The 17,217-nt window shown below is 41.5% G+C and overlaps 1 protein-coding gene across 2 annotated transcripts in view; it reads left to right on the top strand.

Moving 5' to 3' along the window:
• The first annotated feature begins 16,631 nt into the window (after positions 1-16,631).
• bahd1 (bromo adjacent homology domain containing 1) overlaps positions 16,632-17,217 on the top strand; it is a 27,828-nt gene continuing 27,242 nt past the window's right edge. For both annotated transcript variants that reach the window (XM_023994946.2, XM_023994944.2), the window contains exon 1: positions 16,632-16,741. The gene's annotated coding sequence lies outside the window, so the exon portion shown is untranslated. The remainder of the gene's footprint in view (positions 16,742-17,217) is intronic.

Raw genomic sequence — 17,217 nt, 5'->3', positions numbered from 1 at the left:
GTTGTTGCCTTCCTTTGGTGTTTTCTGGGTACATAGCTTTGTACACAAGTGGCTACAATTAACGACTTTTAAAACTATCGTTATCTTTTTGTTGTGTTGTCACACTTTCTTATTTTTTGTTTTTTTTTCAAAGTATTTGTAAACAACTTTCCATTTACCTCAGTGGTGAGCTGTGTAGAAAATCCTCTCCATGAATGAATGTAAAGTGAAGATAGTCAGCAAAAACAATGATATTTTCCATTATAGAAAATCATTGTTTACTTTTAAGAGCATATTCGAATGGTTAAATCAACAAAAAATTGTCTGAAAGGAAGAAGAAAAAGTCTCTTTAAATCAGCAAGATTTGTTAATTCCTCAAGATTTAGTTTCAAACTAAGTATCCAAATTYGTTGGTTTCCTGTTTGTGTAGAATAAAAAATTACTTGGATTTTGCACCATTGGGCCATGTCTTATTTAAAATTAAAACGGWGTGTGATGTCTAATATTAAAGTCTCTAGGTATTGCTCGCCGGAGGTAGAATACCTCATGATAAGATGTAGACCATGCTATCTACCAAGAGTTCTCATCTATATTATTTGTAGCTGTCTATTTACCACCACAAACCGATGCTGGCACTAAGACCGCACTCTACGAGCTGTATAAGGCCATKAGCAAACGCTCRTCCAGAAGCGGCGCTCCTGGTGGCCGAGGACATAAATGCAGGCAAACTTAAATCSGTTTCARCTAACTTCTACCAGCATGTCAGGTGCAACCAGAGGGAAAAATAKAACTCTAGACCACCAGTAGTCCACACACAGATACATACAAAGCTCTCCCTCGCCATCCATTTTCCAAATCTGACCATAATTATATCCTCCTGATTCCTGTTTACAAGCAAAAACTAAAGCYGGACGTACCAGTGACTCGCTCAATACAGAAGTGGTCAGATGACACGGATGCTACGCTACAGGACTGTTTTGCTAGCACAGACTGGGATATGTTCTGGGATTCATCCAATGGCATTGAGGAGTATACCACCTAGTCACCGACTTCATCAATTGTATTTATTTAACTACGCAAGTCCGGTAAGAACAAATTCTTGTTTACAATGACGGCCTACCAGAAGGCAAAAGTCCTCCTGTGGGGAAAAAAATATAGGACAAAACACATCACGACAAGAGAGCCAWAACACTACATAAAGAGAGACCTAAGACAACACAGCACAGTATCAACACATCAAATCTAATTTTGMCACATTCACCTTACAGTGAAATGCTTACTTACAAGCCCTTAATCAACAATGCTTTAAGAAGTTAAGATTTTTTAAATTAAGTGGTAAGTAAAAAATGTATTAAAAATAATTAATAATTAAACGGCAGCCCTAAAATAACAAGCAAGGCTATATACAGGGGTTACCGGTAGAGAGTCAATGTGCGAGGGCACCGGTTAGTCGCGGTAATTGAGGTACTATGTKCATGTAGGAAGTTAAAGTGACTAGACATAGATTATAAACAGAGTAGCAGCAGCGTAAAAGGGGGGTCTTTGGTAGCCCTTTGATTAGCGGTTCAGGAGTCTTATGGCTTGGGGGTAGAAGCTGTTAAGAAGCCTTTTGGACCTCGACTTGGCGCTCCGGTACCGCTTGCCGTGCTGTAGCAGAGAGAACAGTCTATGACTAGAGTGGCTGGAGTCAGACAATTTTTAGGCCCTTCCTCTGACACTGCCTGATATAGAGGTTCTGGATGGCAGGAAGCTTGGCCCCAGTGATGTGCTGGGCTCTACGCATTTGCCCTCTATAGTGCCTTGCGGTCAGAGCCCGAGCAATTGCCATACCAGGCGGTGATGCAACCAGTCAGGATGCTCTCAATGGTGCAGCTGTAGAACCTTTTGAGGATCTGAGAATCCATGCAAAATCTTTTCAGTCTCCTGAGGGGGAAATAGGCTTTGTTGTGCCCTCTTCATGACTGTCTTAGTGTGTTTGGATCATGATAGTTTGTCAGTTTGGATCATGATAGTGTTTGGATCATGATAGCTTACTCACATCGGCTACGGAGAGTGTGATCATCCGGAACAGCTGGTGCTCTCATGCATGTTTCAGTGTTACTTGCCTCGAAGCGAGCATAGCTCGTCTGGTAGGTTCTTGAAACTGGGCAGCTCGTGGCTGTGCTTCATTTTGTAGTCTGTAATAGTTTGCAAACCCTGCCACATTCGACSAGCGTCGGATTAGTACGATTCAATCTTAGTCCTGTACTGACACTTTGCCTGTTTGATGGTTCGTCGGAGGGCATAGCGGGATTTCTTATAAGCTTCCGGGTTAGAGTCCCACTCCTTGAARGTGGCAGCTCTACCCTTTAGCTCAGTGRGGATGTTGCCTGTAATCCATGGCTTCCGGTTGGGGTATAAACGTACAACAACATCGATGCACTTATTGATGAAGCCAGTGACTGATGTGGTGTACTCCTCAATGTCTTCGGAAGAATCCCGGAACATATTTCAGTCTGTGCTAGCAAAAGATTCCTGTAGCTTAGTATCTGCTTCATCTGACCACTTTCTTATTGACCGAGTCACTAGTGCTTCCTGCTTTAGTTTTTGCTTGTAAGCAGGAATCAGGAGGATATAATTATGGTCAGATTTGCCAAATGGAGGGCGAGGGAGAGCTTTGTACGTGTCTCTGTGTGTGGAGTAAAGGTGGTCTAGAGTTTTTTTCCCCCCCTCTGGTTGCACATTTAACATGCTGATAGAAATGAGGTAAAACTGATTTGAGTTTCCCTGCATTAAAGTCCCCGGCCACTAAGGAGCGCCGCCTCTGGATGAGAGTTTTCCTGTTTGCTTATGGCCGTATACGGCTCATTGAGTGTGGTCTTAGTGCCAGCATCAGTCTGCTGTGATATATAGATGTAAAAAATATAGATGTAAACTCTCTTCGTAAATAYTGTGGTCTACAGCTTATCATGAGATACTCTATACCTCAGGCGAGAAAAACCTTGAGACTTCCTTAGATTTCATGCACCAGCTGTTTTATCCTACCGAAAAAGCATAAAACCCGCCAGCTGTATGTTAATCTTGTCGTCGTTCAGCCACGACTRGGTGAAATATAAGATAATACCGTTTTTAATGTCCCGTTTGTAGGATATACMTGCTCGTAGTTCCTCTATTTTATTATCGATCGATTGATTGTACGTTGGCTAATAGGACCGATGGTAACGGTAGATTACCCTCTTGGCGACGGATCCTTACAAGACACCATGGAACGTCGTCCACGATATCTCCGTCTTTTCCTCCTGCGAATGACGGGAATGAGGGCTTTGTCGGGTGTCTGGAGTAAATCCTTCCCGTCCGACTCTTTGAAGAAGAATTCCTCCAGTACGGGGTGAGTAATCTCTTTCCTGATATCAAGAAGCTCTTTTCGGTCACAAGACACGGTGGCAGAAACATTATGTACAAAATAAGTTACAAATAACGCGAAAAAACATGCACAATTGGTTACGGGATCGTAAAACGGGGGCCATCTCCTTCTGCGCCATTATTAAACATGACAGAAACATTGTAGCAACACTATATGGCAGCAGCACKACATGGTACAAACATTGGGCACAGACAACAGCACAAAGGGCAAGAAGATGGAGACAACAATACATCACGCAAAGCAACCACAACTATCAGTGTGTCCATGATTGAGTCTTTGAATGAAGAGATGGAGATAAAACGGTCCAGTTTGAGTGTTTTTTTGCAGCTCGTTCCAGTCGCTAGCTGCAGCGAACTGAAAAGAGGAGCGACCCAGGGATATGTGCGGTTCGGGGACCTTTAACAGAATGTGACTGACAGAAAGGGTGTTGTATGTGGAGGATGAGGGCTGCATTAGGTATCTCAGATAGGGGGGAGTGAGGCCTAAGAGGGTTTTACAAATAAGCATCAACCAGTGGATCTTGCGATGTGTATACAGAGATGACCAGTTTAAAGAGGAGTTTAGAGTGCAGTGATGTGTCCTATAAGGAGCATTGGTGGCAAATCTGATGTACTTTATCATTCGGTCATCAGATTTGCCACATCTAGCAGCTCGAGAGCACCCTTACATGCCGATCTATAAATTATGTCTCCGTAATCTAGCATGCGTAGAATGGTCATCTGAATCAGAGTTAGTTTGGCAGCTGTGGTGAAAGAGGAGCAATTACAATATAGGAAACCAAGTCTAGATTTAACCTTAGCCTGCAGCTTTGAAATGTGCTGAGAGAAGGACAGTGTACCGTCTAGCCATARTCCCAAGTACTTGTGTGAGGTTATTACCTCAAGTTCTAAACCCTCAGAGGTAGTAATCACACTTGTGGGGAGAGGGGCATTCTTCTTACCAAACCACATTACCTTTGTTTTGGAGGTGTTCAGAACAAGGTTAAGGGCAGAGAAAGCTTGTTGGACACTAAGAAAGCTTTGTTGTAGAGCGTTTAACACAAAATCTGGGGAGGGGCCAGCTGAATATAAGACTGTATCATCTGCATATAAATGGATGAGAGAGCTTCCTTCTGCTTCCGCTATGTTGATGTAAAATGAAAAGAGTGTGTGGCCTAGGATCGAGCCTTGGGGCACTCCCTTGGTGACAGGCAGTGGCTGAGACAGCAGATGTTCTGACTTTATACACTGCACCCTTTGAAAGAGGTAGTTTAGAGAGACACCAATACTCCTTAGCCGGCCCACAAGAATGGAATGGTCTACCGTATCAAAAGCCTTGGCCAAGTCAATAAAAATAGCTGCACAACATTGCTTAGAATCAAGGGCAATGGTGACATCATTGAGAACCTTTAAGGTTGCAGTGACACATCCATAACCTGAGCGGAAACCAGATTGCATACCKGAGAGAARACTATAYACATCAAGAAAGTCAGTCAGTTGATTATTGACAAGTTTTTCCAACACTTTTGATAAACAGGGCAAAATAGAAATTGGCCTATAACAGTTAGGATCAGCTTTATCTCCCCCTCTAAATAAAGGATGCACCGTTGCTGCCTTCCAAGCAATGGGAACCTCCCCAGAGATGAGAGACAGGTTAAAAAGGTCAGAGATAGGCTTGGTGATGATAGGGGCAGSAACCTTAAAACTTCTTCACGATCGGTGTCCCATCCACGGGACGGCTAGGCTAACATAGGCTAATGCGATTAYCATGAGGTTGTAAGTAACAAGAACATTTCCCAGGACATAGACATAGACATCTTACTGCACTGTCCCATTTACATTAGCTATTAAAGTGAAAGAATGCCATGCTATTGTTTGAGGAGAGTGCACCGTTTTGAAATTGAAAAGTTATGAATAAACAAATTAGGCACATTTGGGCAGTCTTGATACAAKATTTTGAACAGAAATGCAATGGTTCATTGGATCAGTCTCACACTTTGTACATACACTGCTGCAATATAGTGGGCACAATCTAAATTGCAGCTGGGCTGGAATAATACATTATGGTCTTTCTCTTGCATTTCAAAGATGATGGCACAAAAACYGTTGGTTTTTTCTTTGTATTATATTTCACCAGATCTAATGTGTTATATTCTCCTACATTACTTTCACATTTCCATTAACTTCAAAGTGTTTCCTTTCAAATGGTATCAAGAATATGCATATCCTTGCTTCAGGGCCTGAGCTACAGGCAGTTAGATTTGGGTTTGTCATTTCAGGTGAAAATTGGGGGGAAAAGCATCCGGTTTTTAAGAGGAAAGGGTCTAAACCATCTGAACCAGATGGGTTTTTGGGTCATGTTTAAGGAGCTCCTTTAGCACCTTGGACTCAGTGATCGCCTGCAGGGAGAAACTTTATAGCGGGGCAGGGGAAAAAGAGGGAGGAGCATCGGGGATAGTCACATTAGAAGGGGTGGGAGATGGAGGAAATGTTCGACGGGCAAAGAGGCATGGCAGATTCAAATAGGAATKCTGACTTAATGAAGTGGTGATTAAAGAGCTCATCCCATGTGCTCCTTGTCAGTAAGGAGGCMGCAGGTAGCCTAGTGGTTAGAGCATTGGACTAATAACCGAAAGGTTGCAAGATCGAATCCCTGAGCTGACAAGGTAAAAATCTGTCGTCCTGCCCCTGAACAAGGCAGTTAACTCACTGTTCCTAGGCCGTCATTGAAAATAAGAATTTGTTCTTAACTGACTTGCCTAGTTAAATAAAGGTCAAATAGACATAAGTAACAACCACATCAACATTAAGGGACACGGGCAGCTGTGAGGAGGAGGGTTTATTCTCCAGGTCTTTAACCGTTTTCCAGAACTTCTTGAGGTTAGACCCACAGAGAGAGAACTGCTCCTTAAAGTAACTAACTTTGGCCTTCCGCATATCCTGAGTGCACTTATTTCTAATTTGCCTGAATGAGAGCCGATCWGCCTGAGTGTGCGTGTGCCGAGCGATTTGCCAAATGGAATTCGGCTCTCATAACTCTGACAGATTACGGTCGAACCAGGGGCTGAACCTGTTTCTAATTATAATGTTCTTTATGGGCACGTATTTGTGAATGATACCACTGAAAATATCAAAAAAGAAAGTCCAAGCGTCTTCGACAGAGGGGATTAAGCTGATTCTATACCAATTTACAGAGGCCAGTTCATGAAGGAAGGCTTGCTCATTACAGTTTTATAGCAAGCGTCTATGACAAGTCATGACAGGTAATTTCACTGAGCAGCCATTACGAACACAGGCTGTAAAACAGTGATCACTAAGGTCATTACAGAAACACCAGACTGATACCTATCAGGATCATTTGTAAGGATAACATCAAGGAGAGTAGTCTATTCTGGGTGTTTGAAGTCATAACTTGTGGGATTGGTAATAATCTGAGAAAGATTTAGGGAGTCCAATTGCTTTAGGTTTAAGCATGTCCCKGTTTAGGTCACCTAACAGGATAAATTCAGACTTAGCGTAAGGGGCCAGGAGAGAGTTTAGGGCATTTAGGTTACAGGTCGGTGCTGATGGTGGCCGATAACACCCAGCAACAGTCAACAAATAGTTATTTTAAAGTTTAATTCATAAAACTAGCAAATCAAATTGTTTGGGGACAGAKTTGGTGGAGACAACCGAGCACTGAAGGTGTTCCTTGGTTAAGATTGCCACTCCACCACGTTTGGAAGATCTGTCTTGCCGAAAGAGGTTATAACCAAAAAGGTTAACATCAGTGTTCAAAACACTCTTTCTTAACCACGTCTCGGTAATGACCAACACATCTGATTGGAGCTGTCAACCCACACTTTCAATTGATCAATTTTAGGTAATAAGCTTCTAGTGTTAACGTGCAGAAAACCCAGGCTTTTACGAGAGAGGAAATCAGTGAAGCGGATATCAGAGCACAAGTCAGAATTGGGGCTAGCAACAGTAGATGGGCCAGGGTGTACATGCACATTTCCATATATAATCAGCAATAATACAACCAGGGCACGGCAGAGGACAGGTAGAGCTCTGCAGTGTTGTTTTATAACATTTGCATGTGCATTAGATGGCAACAAGATCATATTGTACAGCAAACATGAATACAAAGCCAGTGAGAGATGGTTAGATGGGAGGCCAAGAGTCCATGTAACCAATAGAGAGTCAGAGTCCCGAGTTTGGGAACAAACATAGACTGTCCCACGGTTGGGTAAACAAGCAAGTTCAAAGGCCACAAAGCACGCAAGAGTCATGAGGCAAATAGCATTTTTATTTAAAAAAATTATTTCACATTTATTTAACCAGGTAGGCCAGTTGAGAACAAGTACTCATTTACAACTGCGACCTGGCCAAGATAAAGCAAAGCAGTGGGACAAAAACAACAACAGAGTTACACATAAACAAACATACACAAAATAACACAAAATAAAATAAAAATAGAAAGATCTGTAAAGCACAAGCGAAATAACAACTTGCGGCTAGCCATTGTAAGTTCAGAGTCACTCGCCTCAACAGTGCCTGTGTGCTGGAGGAGAGCAAAAGCTTGGGAGAGAGGGGTGACTGTGTCGGGGGTACCTATACCAGACAGGGGGAGACAGGCCAGGGCAGACGGTGAACAGATCGTCAGTTGGAATCCAAGCAGCAGAGCAGCAGGCAACAGGAGTAGGTGTCACACCCACTTGGGAGAAGCTTTTTTCGGGAGGCAGATTCCTTGTAGAAAATCCCAGCTAGCTCACTAACATAGCTAGCAAGTCTCCGTTCGTCTTTTCCGTGTTGAAAAGAAGGTCGTTAGCTAGCTATATCTTTTCAGTGTCAGCGAATGGTCCTTTACGACGTCCAAWCAAAGTTGTCCTYTGGCTGCTGTATTTTGGGGATTCTGAGGAGGATATCTTCTCTGCACAGATGGAGGGGGCTTCAAAGGCCTCAAAGGCATTTGGGTGGAGAGTGTCTGTGAAACTCTCCTGCCATTGTTAGGCTCAGGAGTTTTCACACGTCTCACTTCACACTTCAGTGCTAGTTTCAGTCGGATTCTTTCCTAGCAGCGTGTTAGACTTCTTTATTAAGCTTAATATAGCAAAAATAACCTAGAGATTGTCTTTTCCTTTTTTGGCTTCAGAAAGTAGGTTCAGACCGAATATTACTCACTCAATTTTGGTATTTCCAAGTTCTGCTGTGCTGTGTTTCTTTTAGAGGTTTTGGCACGTTAGAAGTATTTTTTTCTGGATAGTCCTTGGTATTAAAAGTCCATTCAGGTAATTTTGTACACAATCAAGGTTTTAGGTATGGAATTGTGAACTGGAATGAAGGTTTTGATGTTGAGGTTAGTGTCCTGTATAAGTCCTTCCAAAAACAATTCAGGTTTATCTACATTTATCCAACTCCAGTTCTATATTTTTGCAGAAGAACTTAGGAGCATATGCTCTATGTGTCTATTCGCTCTCACTCCCTGCTAGGCGATTGAATAAGTGCATCGACGACATCGTCCCCACAGTTACCATACGTACATTTCCCAACAAGAAGCCATGGATTACAGGCAACATCCCCACCGAGCTTAAGGCTAGAGCTGCCACTTTCAAGGAGCGGGACACTAATCCGGACGCTTATAAGAAATCCCGCTATGCCCTCCAACGAACCATCAAACAGGCAAAGAGTCAATACAGGACTAAGATGGAATCTTACTACACCGGCTCTGATGCACGTCAGATGTGGCAGAGCTTCAAAACTATTACAGACTACAAAGGGAAACCCTGCCGCAAGCTGCCCAGTGGGGCGAGCCTACCAGATGAGCTAAATGCCTTTTATGCTCGCTTTGAGGCAAGCAACACTGAAGCATGCATGAGAGCACCAGCTGTTCTTGACGACTGTGTGATCATGCTCCGATGTGAGCAAGACCTTTAAACAGGTCACCAGCCACAAAGCCGCGGGCCAGATGGATTACCAAGACGTGTACTCAAAGCATGTGCAGACCAACTGCCAAGTGTCTTCACTGACATTTTCAACCTCTGCCTGGCCGAGTCTGTAATACCTACATGTTTCAAACATACCACCATAGTCTCTGTGCCCAAGAAAGCAGGTAACCTGCCTAAATGATTACCGCCCTGTAGCACTCACGTCGGTAGCCATTAAGTGCTTTGATTGGCTGGTCATGGCTCACATCAACATCATGCCAGAAACCCTAGACCCACTCCAGATCCACAGATAACGCAATCTCAATCGCACTCCACACTGCTCTTTCCCACCTGGACAAAATAAACACCTATGTCAGAATGCTGTTCATTGACTACAGCTCAGCGCCCAACACCATAGCGCTCACAAAGTCCATCACTAAACTAAGGACCCTAGGACTAAACACCTCCCTCTGCAAATGGATCCTGAACTTCCTGACGGGCTGCGTCCAGATCCTCAAAAAGTTCTACAGCTGCACCATCGAGAGCATTCTGACCGGTTGCATCACCGCCTGGTATGGAAACTGCTCAGCATCTGACTGTAAGGCGCAACAGAGGATAGTGCGTATGGCCCAGTACATCACTAGGGCCAAGCTTCCTGACATACACAACCATTCAAAAGTTTGGGGTCACTTCGAAATGTCCTCGTTTTCCATGAGAACATACATGAAATGAGTTGCAAAATGAATAGGAAATATAGTCAAGATGTTGACAAGGTTATGAATAATGATTTTTAATTGAAATAATAATTGTGTCCTTCAAACTTTTCTTTCGTCAATGAATCCTCCATTTGCAGCAATTACAGCCTTGCAGACCTTTGGCATTCTAGTTGTCAATTTGTTGAGGTAATCTGAAGAGATTTCACCCCATGCTTCCTGAAGCACCTCCCACAAGTTGGATTGGCTTGATGGGCACTTCTTACATTCCATACGGTCAAGCTGCTCCCACAACAGGTCAATAGGGTTGAGATTCGGTGACTGTGCTGGCCACTCCGTTATAGACAGAATACCAGCTGACTGCTTCTTCCCTAAATAGTTATTGCATAGTTTGGAGCTGGGCTTCGGGTCATTGTCCTGTTGTAGGAGGAACTTGGCTCCAATTAAGCGCCGTCCACAGGGTATGGTGTTGCAAAATGATAGTGAGTGATAGCCTTCCTTCTTCAAGATCCCTTTTACCCTGTACACATCTCCAACTTTACCACCACCAAAGCACCCCCAGACCATCACATTGCCTCCACCATACTTAATAGATGGCGTCAAGCACTCCTCCAGCATCTTTTCATTTTTTTCTGCGTCTCAAGAATTGTATTCTTTGTGATCCGAACACCTCAAACTTAGATTTGTCTGTCCATAACACTTTTTTCCAATCTTCCTCTGTCCAGAGTCTTCTTTTTTCCATCTTAATATTTTCATTTTTTTGGGCCAGTCTGAGATATGTCTTTTTCTTTGCAACTCTGGCTAGAAGGCCAGCATCCCGGAGTTTCCTCTTCACTGTTGACGTTGAGACTGGTGTTTTGCGAGTASTATTTAATGAAGCTGCCAGTTGAGGACTTGTGAGGCATCTGTTTCTCAAACTAGACACTAATGTACTTGTCCTCTTGCTCAGTTATGCACTGGGGCCTCCCACTCCTCTTTCTATTTTGGTTAGAGACAGTTTGCACTGTTCTGTGAAGGGAGTAATACACAGCGTTGTACGAGATCTTCAGTTTCTTGGCAATTTCTCGCATGGAATAGCCTTCATTTCTCAGAACAAGAATAGACTGACGAGTTTCAGWAGAAAGTTATTTGTTTCTGGCCATTTTGAGCCTGTAATCGAACCCACAAATTATGATGCTCCAGATACTCAACTAGCCTAAAGAAGGCCAGTTTTATTGCTTCTTTAATCAGAACAACAGTTTTCAGCTGTGCTAACATAATTGCAAAAGGGTTTTCTAATGATCAATTAGCCTTTTAAAATTATAAACTTGGATTAGGTAACACAACGTGCCATTGGAACACAGGAGTGATGGTTGCTGATAATGGGCCTCTGTACGCCTATGTAGATATTCCATGAAAAGATTAGCCGATTCCAGCTACAACAGTAATTTACAACATTAAGAATGTCACTACTGTATTTCTGATCAATTTGATGTTATTTTAATGGACAAAAAATGTCTAAGTAACCCCAAACTTTTGAACGGTAGTGTGTGTACTAGGCAGTGTCAGAGGAAGGCCCAAATAATTGTCAAAGACTACAGTCACCCAAGTCATAGACTAGAACAGGACCCAAAGGCTCCTTAACAACTTCTACCCCCAAGCCATAAGACTTCTGAACAACTAATCAAATGGCCTCCTGGACTATTTCGTTTTTACACTGATGCCTCTCAATGTTTGTTATCTATGCATAGTCACTTTAKAAATGACCTCGACTAACCTGTACCCCCGCCTATTGACTCGGTACTGGTACCCCCTGTATATAGCCTCATTATTGTTATATACATTTCTTGTTACTTTTTGATTGATTAGATTTTTTTACTTTAGTTTATTTAGTAAATATTTTATTAACTCTATTTCTTGAACTGCACTGTTGGTTAAGGGCTTGTAAGTAAGCATTTCACGTTAAGGTCTATCTACACCTGTTGTATTCGGCGCATGTGACAAATAAAATGTTATTTGATTTCCTGCATTTTTGTAAGTAATTAAACTGAAATATAGTGAAGTATAAACAACTAGCGTAAATCAATGGATCTGATTAATTTGACTCAACGCCATTCCATCACAGAATCCTCCATTTAATGCATCTTCTACCCTGTGGTAAGTTCGGGGCACGAACCAGGGACCCTCTGCACACATTAACAACAGTCACCCACGAAGCATCGTTACCCATCGCTCCACAAAAGCCGCGGCCCTTGCAGAGCAAGGGGAACAACTACTTCAAGGTCTCAGAGCAAGTGACGTCACCGATTGAAAGGCTATTAGCGCGCACCGCCGCTAACTAGCTAGCCATTTCACATTCGTTACACCTGCACAAAACAAATTCATGCWGGTAATATTAGCTATTCAGAACTTCTCTTTTATATAACGTTTCATGCTTATTTTTCTCACTGCCAATTGCTCACGCAAAACGTCACCAAATATGTGCAATATTGAAAAATAATTTGGTTACAAATATAACTGGGTGTGCAGAGCCGTGGCGGAGTGGTAACACTCCCCGCTATCAATACCTGTGTGACTCCTCGCCAGAGACCGAGGTTCAAACCTTCAGCCGACACTTCCAACTTTCGCCCCTCTCTACCACAGGTGGCACCTTGTATAGCCATTAAAGTCTCTGTCTGACCACATACCATAGAATAACTATTGTGATGCATAATTGCCATGGTTTACTATTAATTGCCATGGTAATTTAGAATGTTCAGTCAAAGAGCATTATGGGTCATGTAGTTATTCCAAAAGTATAGTTTTTAGTAAGGTTTATGTGATCTGATCTTGTAGGCTATACATTTGCAGCTAAAAGCTGAATTACAGTATACTGACAATAATACAAAATTAGATGGGTAGGAAAATGAAGGATCTTGACCTTCAACAAATCTTTCATTTTAACAAATCTTTCATTGAGTTATTTATTTACAATAGATAGACTTTTCTAGATAACTTAATCCTTAATCATCATCTAACAACATAACTCTGGCCCTTGAAAAAAGTCAAAGTTACATAGGCACAATTTAACAGCAAAAACTGGCCTATGCATCACAATATAACTTCACTATAAATGGACACCATGTGTAATCAGAAATAGAATTTCTCTTCAAATCTAATTCTAAACGTGTCAGGTGTCATACTCCACTGACAATCCACATTTATTTTCAGTGTAGCGCTTTGTCTGTAAAGAAATTAAATTCTCAAAAATGGGATTATTCTGTTCAAATGTTTGATCTCTGGATATGCTGCTAATATTCTCAACTTCGGAGCATTTAAAAAAAATCTCTGTCCAATTGATCATAGCACTTGTTACTTTCTCTTCGAAATTCAATGATTCAATAGGCTGTGCCTCTTTAAAGCCCCAAGTAAAGAAAATAGGTCTAAAATTGTAGGACGCAAATCTACCACCAGTTCGTGTCCTACGGTAATATATACAGATTTATTTTTTAACGCAACGTGCAACAAAATGTCAAATTCTATAAAATGATGTTGGAGGCGGCTTATGGTAGAGAAATTAACATTAAATTCTCTGACAACTGCTCTGGTGGACATTCCTGCAGTCAGCATGCCAATTGCACACTCCCTCAACTTGAGACATCTGTGGCATTGTGTTGTGTGACAAAACTGCACATTTTAGATTGGCCTTTTATTGTCCCCTGCACAAGGTGCACCTGTGCAATGATTATGCTATTTAATCATCTTCTTGATATGCCACACCTGTCAGGTGGATAGATTATCTTGGCAAAGGAGAAATGTTCACTAACAGGAATGCAAACAAATTTGTGCACATCATTTGAGAGAAATAAGCTTTTGGTGCGTATGGAAAAATTCTAGGATCTTTTATTTCAGCTCATGAAACATGGGACCAACAATTTACATGTTGAGCTTATATTTTAGTTCTGTCTAGATGGTCCATATTGCGAACGAAATGAACCTTCTAGTTGATGCAATCTTCCAGCTATTATTTAACTCTCTAACCTCTAATTGTCTAGGCTTATTTTTTATTGATGTAGTTCTGTCCTTGTCCTTTTCTTGTCTATTAATGTTCTATATTATGTCATGGTTCATGTTTTGTGTTGACCCCAGGAAGAGTAGCTGCTGCTTTTGCAACAGCTAATGGGGATCCTAATTGTAGTATCCTTTAAGGCTTCTTAGAGTTACGACTCATGAGACTTAAGTACGGTTTAGTATTTAATGGTAACTTAGATTTACATTCTCTTATGCACCTGGCTTAAACTACCTGAAGCTTTCTTAATCATAGTTAAATAGGCAGACATAGGAAATAGCTACGGATAGCGGGAAGCAAACCCCCGTCTTGAGTCAATACTGCCATCTATTGGTAAACATAAATATACCAGGTTACTACACTAATAAAATACCAAATATCCCAAACTCGGTCCTGGGGCCCCACCCTGGATACACGTTTTGGTTTTTGCCCTAGCAATAAACAGCTGATTTAAAATAATCAAAGCTTGATGAGTTGGTTATTTTAATCAGCTGTGTAGTGCTGTGGCAAAAATCAAAATGTGCAGGACCGAGTTTGGGAGACCTTTGGTCTAAGCTACCTACTTCCCTCTGAGCAAGAACACAATGAACTAACAATATAGCCTATTTTATGACATGGGTGTAAAAATGAAGTCTGAATTTGGTGTACTTTTGCCCCCATGTGGTGATTTGTAGCTTTTCATTCAGTTACTTTAGTTGTGTATGCAATGTAATAAGGGCTTTTTCCATGTCAGGGCTTTTGCCATGTCAGCAGCTATCCTAAAAATGATAACAATTCAGTTCATGATTTGGGGGGGGGGGGAAATAGCTCAATTAAGCATTATTTTGTGAAACACTTATTTTATGTACTTTATAAATACAATAAAGGCAGAGGATAGAAAAAATATATAAATTGTGTTTGTGGCAAGGAGAAACAGCAATTACTAGTTACCTTCTACATATCGTTGCCTCTCCCTCCTCCATGCTATCTCCCTCTTACACTTCGGAGCCTTTGAGCCTTTGTCTTCTCCTCTCATATTACAAAAGCCTTTGACCAGCTCCTTCTCCCAAGTGCATCTCTCAGCAGTCTGCAACAGAGAAAGTACACTGGCTACCATTACTCGAGTTCCGCTTGCAAGTGCTCAAATCATGGATTGTCAGCTTGTTTCCACTACTCCTGCAACTCCTATTTCCGACCTCTCTGCTCTCGTGAAATGACTCAGCCCTGCCTGATCCAGATGGCTGAAGGCGGTTTGGATCTCAACAGTCTTCAAAATGAATCATCATGCTATTTGCCCTATCAACCGTTAATGAACAGTCCAATTCCCCCAGATAGGCCAGATAGCAACCGTTACTTTTTACTGTAATGTTTTGAAAGACTTCCAAGACAATTCAACCAAGCCACTTACCCTATGTTGACCCATCTCATGGCAAAGGGTCTGAATACTTATGTAAATAAGCTATTTGTTTTTTATTTGCAGGTATTTCTAAAAACCTGTTTTTGCTTTGTCATTATGGGGTATTGTGTGTAGATTGATTGAGTTTTTTTACTTATATAAATGTCATTAAGTATAATACATTTAGTATCCCATATAAACATGTACATTTTCCATGCATCCACATTTTTGTCAATCACAGCCTCAGATAGGTGTGATGTGAGTGACAAGTCGTTTTTGCAGATCCGTTTTAGGTAACCTCTTTTATCATCTATCGCAACATCATACATTTCTGAAATCCTCAAGACGTTTCCTAATCACACAACAAGGACACATGTTTATCATATTCACAAGAGGCCACTCATTTGTGTACACTGAGACACAGCCATATTTTCAGTTCACATTTTGATAAACTTGGACAGCAGGTTAGATAAACTGGGATGGTCTTAATAGTACCCCAATGATAATTACATTTTGTGTGATTAGGAAACATATTGAGGATTTCAGAAATGTATCCCGTGTTAGGCTAATATGCTGCATAGATGTCAAATGAGGTTACAGAAGACGGGAAATGCAAAAAGTGTCCCACTTTTTCTGAATTCTCCCTACTATAGTTCTGCTTGGTGCAAGATAGCAGTACTACAAGAACCAGATCCCTGTCTAATCTAATTACAGGTTCCCTAATGTAAACTGGATCTCTTTCCTACATTGGAAAAGACTATAAGACTGTCCCACTTTAGCTACTCCTTGCTGTCCTACTTTAACTAACTATGGCTGGTAATGCGGGATTACAAAATTGAAACACAATATTGGCAACTTTTTTTATTTTGATGCACCAGTACATAMTATGCATATTTACATCACAATTTTTCCCAGTGCAATATTTCTGACCTTTTTATAAARTTAACATCAAAACAGAAAAAAAGCTGTTACTGATCTCACCATGTGCTACGCAGGGTGAGCGATCTGTTAGAAGCTCGCTTTGACCCCCTTTATGTCGCAACAGTTAAATGATGTGATTTTGATCATGTGGTTCCTCTGCAAGGGTTTAGTAACAACAGTTGTGATTTTCAATTGTCAAACCAAGAAATAAACACGTCAGGATTAAACTGTCCCAGTTCATGATGTCCCKGTTTTTCTTGAATTCACCATACTGTATGTCCATGGCCCTTTAAGAAACTCCATGTTTTCGCAACATGTGATACGTCAACATTAAAAAAAACGATGATGACGATGTTATGTAAAAATAATTAGAAATAACAAAAAAAGGAAAAGAAAAACTCCGAAGTGAGTCGAGGTCCATYTAGCCTACCGTCCGCAGGTAAGTGCTCTCCTTTCATATTTTCTTTCTCCTGCGATGGTTATGGCAGTAACTAGTGTAATTGAGGTCGATATCCGTAGCCGCCTCGCAGTTTGAGGGTCTGTAATTGGATGAAACTACATCCCTTTGCAACTGTACGGTAACGTGTTTCATATCTACATGCGGAGTCTCATACACCTGACATGTCTTAATAAATATCGCACTTTTTGGGGGGATTTTCCTGCAATCGTTTGTATCAGCTGTTTTTGACGCTTCATGCGCAGTGTTCGGGCTGAGTTATTGCGACTCGAGTTTGAGTGGCTGGCGCGAGAACAGAAAGTCCAGTGACATCAAGCCCTTCGGAGTAGGCTTGAGGATGGACACAGAGTTGAAGTCGGAAGTTTACATACACCTTAGCCAAATACATTTAAACTCGGTTTTCACAATTCCTGACATTTAATCCTAGTAAAATTCCCTGTCTTAGGTCAGTTAGGATC

This window comes from Salvelinus sp. IW2-2015, linkage group LG9, assembly GCF_002910315.2.
Source record: "Salvelinus sp. IW2-2015 linkage group LG9, ASM291031v2, whole genome shotgun sequence".
In the NCBI taxonomy this organism is placed as follows: domain Eukaryota; kingdom Metazoa; phylum Chordata; class Actinopteri; order Salmoniformes; family Salmonidae; genus Salvelinus; species Salvelinus sp. IW2-2015.
This window is presented reverse-complemented; position numbering and strand designations above follow the sequence as displayed.